The following is a 4979-nucleotide window of genomic DNA, read 5'->3' on the forward strand; positions in this document are numbered from 1 at the left end:
ATGGGAAGTACCGCTTCCATTCCATACACCAATGAAAAAGGAGTTGCCCCTGTTGAGGCACGAACAGAGGTTCTATAGCCATATAATGCAAAGGGAAGCATTTCATGCCAATCCTTATATGTCTGCACCATCTTTTGTATGATCTTCTTGATATTCGTATTTGCTGCTTCTACAGTCCCATTCATTTTTGGACGATATGGCGAAGAATTATGATGCTGAGTTTTGAAACTATCACACAACTCCTTCATCATTTTATTATTCATATTGGTCGCATTGTCAGGTGATTATCTTATTTGGTAAGCCATATCGACAAATCAATTCTCTTTTGATGAATTTGACAACCACACTTCTCGTCACATTGGCATAAGAAGCGGCTTCAACCCATTTTGTGAAATAATCAATAGCAACCAGGATAAACCGATGACCATTGGAAGCTTTTGTCTCGATGAATCCGATAACATCCATCCCCCACATTGAAAATGGCCATGGTGATGTTAAAACATTCAAAGAGGTGTGCGGTACATGTACTTTATCAGCATAGATTTGACATTTATGACATTTCTTTACGTAACTAAAGCAATCAGATTCCATAGTCAACCAATAATAGTCAGCCCTCAAGATTTTTCTTGTCATTGTGTGCTCATTTGCATGAGTTCCAAAAGAACCTTTGTGAACCTCTTGAATAATCTTTTCTGCTTCCGCTTTATCCATACATCTGAGGAGAACCATATCATGATTCTTCTTATAAAGCACATCACTATTTAAGAAGAAGTTCATTGACAACCTCCTTAAAACCCTCTTGTCGTTCTCTGAAATACCCAACGGATATTCTTTATTCGTAACATATAATTTGATTTCATAAAACCATGGCTTGCCATCAGACTCTTCTTCTGTCGATAAGCAATATGCTGGCTTATCCTTTTGTTGAATTTTTATGACCGACACATCCTGACCGACACTTTTTTTGAACATTGATGACAATGTGGCCAGGGCGTCAGCCAATTGGTTTTCTTCTCAAGGAATATGATGAAAAGTGATATGCTCTAAGTGTTCTACCAATTCTTTGATATGTGTATGATACGGAATCCATTTGAAATCTCGAGTTTCCCACTCTCCTTTTGTTTGATTGATGACCCAAGATGAGTCTCCGTATACCTCAAGAACTTTTACCTTTGATTCAATGGCTACTTTAATGCCCATGACACATGCTTCATATTCTGCAATGTTGTTTGTGCAATCAAAACACAATCTAGTCATAAATGGAGTAAACTGGTTCTCTAGGGAAATCAAAATGGCTCCAATTCCATGCCCCTAATGCATTAGAAGCACCATCAAACACCAAAATCCATTTTTCTTTTTCAGATGATTTAGTCTCTTCAAATAAAGTCATGATGCCTTCATCGGGGAATTCACACTGCATTGATTGATAATCTTCAACAGGTTGTTAGGCCAAATACTCTGCTAAGAAGCTTCCTTTGATAGCTTTTTGTGTAACGTATACCAAATTGTATTCTGATAACAACATCTGCCAACAGGCAATCCTTCCAGTAAGAGTAGGTTTCTCAAAGATGTATTTAATTGGGTCCAGTTTAGACACCAACCAAGTTGTATGACATAACATGTATGCCTCAATCGACGAGAAGCCCATGCTAATGCACAACATGTTCGTTCAAGGAGTGAATATCTTATTTCACAACTGGTGAAATTTTTGCTCAAATAATAAATAGCATGTTCTTTCTTACCAGATTCATCGTGTTGCCCCAGTACATAACCCATTGACTCGTCAAGTACTGTCAGATACATAATAAGCGGTTTCCCCGGAACAGGAGGCACTAAGATTGGAGGTTTTGACAAGTACTGCTTAATCTTTTTGAAAGCTTTTTGACAATTTTCATTCCATTCAACCTTTTGGTCTTTGCGCAACAACTTGAAAATTGGCTCACATGTAGCGGTGAGATGTGATATGAATCTGGCAATGTAATTCAGCCTACCTAAAAAGCCACGAACTTCTTTTTCCGTGCGTGGAACGGACATTTCTTGTATTGCTCTGACTTTATCTGGGTCCACTTCTATCCCTTTTTGACTAACGATAAACCCAAGTAACTTGCCTGATCTTACACCAAAAGTGCATTTAGCAGGGTTTAAACGAAGTCTGAACTTTCTTAGTCGCACAAACAACTTTTGAAGGTTAATAACATGGTCTTCTTCGGTCCGAGATTTTGCAATCATATAGTCCACGTAAACCTCTATTTCCTTATGCAACATGTCATGAAACAAAGTTACCATTGCTCTTTGATAGGTTGCCCCGACATTCTTCAATCCAAAAGGCATCACTTTATAATAGAAAGTTCCCCATTGTGTGATGAATGTAGTTTTCTCCATATCTTCGGAAGCCATCTTGATTTGATTATACCCTGAGAAACCATCCATGAAGGAGAAAAAAGAATATTGAGTAGTGCTATCTACTAGGACATCAATGTGAGGCAAAGGAAAATCGTCTTTTGGACTAGCTTTATTTAAATCCATTGAGGGTATTTTGCCACTGTTAAGAAACCAACATCAAATTGCTTCTTGACTTCTTCTCTAATTTTAAGTGACATATCAGGTCTCATCCTCCTTAGTTTTTGTTTAATTGGAGTACATTCAGGCTTGAGTCGTAGCTTGTGTTCAACTATGTTAGTATCTAACCCTGGCATATCCTAATATGACCATGCAAAGATATCCACATAATCAAATAAAAGTTTAACCAGCTTTTCTCGTTCACTTTCTTTCATAGACATGCCAATTTTAAATTCTTTCTTATCATGTTCAGTCCTTAAATTGATCACCTCAACAGATTCTTGATAGGGTTGGAGTATCTTAGCTTCCTGTTCAATGAACGTTTCTAGTTCTGGGGGAGGCTCATAATCGTCTTCACAATCCTCACCAGCATGATAAATTGGGCGTTCAAAATTATAAGGAGTTCTAGCGCTGCTATTTTCAACGTATTCATTTTCGACTCTGCATTGTTTAAATTAAGAAAAAAAAAACAGAAAAGAGAAAATATGAATAAAGATTGCCAAAAAAAAAAAAAAACAGTTGGAGAATTCAAAAATGCATTTATTGATAATAAGTACAAAATTGAAATACATGCGCCCTAATTAGTTATCCTTATAGCCTTGGGCAGAGCAAAATGAGTTAAAATACATAATTACTTTGAACATGAATTAACAAACACGGGAAACTCGATGATCTTCCAATTATTGAGACTGGTGTTTGGATGACAAAGGTACACCAATTTGAGGGTATCATCATCAACATGATCCTCTTCCGCAATAGCCACTTGATCAACATATATTATTCCAACGCTTTGAAAAGTTTGGTGAATGTCACAAATAGAAATCTTTTGTGAATTTGGTACCCGATTTTCCAAACCAGTCATCTTACTTTCCATTTTTTCCTTCACAGCCTTTTCTTTGTCAGCTTTAGTAGGTACATATCCCAAACTGTACATATCGTTCTTTTTGGGTATTTCTATCAATTTCCCAAATTTAACAAAAGCAACTCCTTCCAACATGGATTTTTTAGACTTCAATGATGTGGTAGATAATTTTGGTTCTTTTAAATGAAATCCTTCACCCATGAAGACAGCATTGGAGATTTCTAATGCTTGGAAGGAAGTCTTTATGGCTTCCTCTGTGTCTTCAATGTAACCCGTAGAAGATAGATGACTCACTATCATATCTTCTTCCCCAAATATTATCACCACCTTATTGTTCACTATAAACTTTAGCTTTTGGTGGAGAGTGGATGTCACTACTCCAGCAGCGTGAATCCACGGTCTCCGTGAAAGGCAATTGTACGCCAGCTTAATATCCATCACTTGGAAGGTTATTCCAAAGTTATGGGGTCTGATTTGAATCGGCAGGTCAATCTCACCAACAACTTGTCTTCTGGATCCATCAAACGCTTTCACCACCATAGCACTCGGCTTCAAACAAGCCCCATCAACAAAAAGTTTTGAAAATGTCGATTTCGACATGACATTTAACGATGAACCATTATCAACTAGCACTCGTGCAAGAATATGATCATGACACCTCACAGAGATGTGTAGTGCTTTATTATGCTCTATTTCCTCAGCTGGTAATTCAACATTGTTAAAACTCAAGCTGCTATTGGCTGTGATATTACCTACAACTCCATCAAATTGGTCGACAGTGATATCATGAGTAACATGGGCCTCGTTTAAAATTTGCATCAGTGCCATTCTGTGCACTTCAGAGTTTAATAACAAAGAAAAAATAGATATCTTGGAAGGGGTTTGATTTAGTTGATCTACCACCTTATACTCACTCGGCTTTATAAACTTCAAAAATTCATTAGCTTCTTCTGTAGGCACTAATTTTTTGCAAATTTCCGGTCCTTTTATGGCATGATACACGACTTCTTTCCCACTTTCTATCCTTTCTGCTATCATGACCAGGTCAGAAAAGTTTGATGACATACTCCCAATCATCTTATCATAAAAAGGTGACTGGAGAGTATCCATAAACATACCGACCATTTCTCTTTCAGATAAAGAAGGTTCTACTTGTGATACCACTTCTCTCCACCATTGTGTGTATTCTTTGAAAGTTTCGTTATCCTTTTTCAATGAATTTTGCAATTGCATCCTATCAGGGGCCATGTCAATGTTGTATCTGTATTGCCTCAAGAAAGCATCAACCAAGTCTTTCCAACAACGAATTTGATTTCATTCAAGATGCATATACCAACTTAACGATGCCCCACCCAAACTATCTTGGAAAAAGTGAATGAGAAGTTTGTCGTTATGAGCATGAGAAGTCATTTTCCTGCAATACATAGTCAAATGATTTTTAGGACATGTGGCGCTTTTGTATTTTTCAAACTCTGGAACCTTGAATTTTGGAGGAATAGTCACATCAAGAACCAAACACATATCAAAAGCTTCGAGACCATAGACATTATGCCCCTCA

At 37.2% G+C, this 4979-nt stretch overlaps 1 pseudogene; it reads right to left on the reverse strand.

Annotated features, from left to right (window-relative positions):
- LOC140920087 (uncharacterized) overlaps positions 1–4979 on the reverse strand; it is a 6704-nt pseudogene that overhangs the window by 1233 nt on the left and 492 nt on the right.

Source organism: Cicer arietinum, chromosome 4 (genome assembly GCF_000331145.2).
Source record: "Cicer arietinum cultivar CDC Frontier isolate Library 1 chromosome 4, Cicar.CDCFrontier_v2.0, whole genome shotgun sequence".
Lineage (NCBI taxonomy): Eukaryota > Viridiplantae > Streptophyta > Magnoliopsida > Fabales > Fabaceae > Cicer > Cicer arietinum.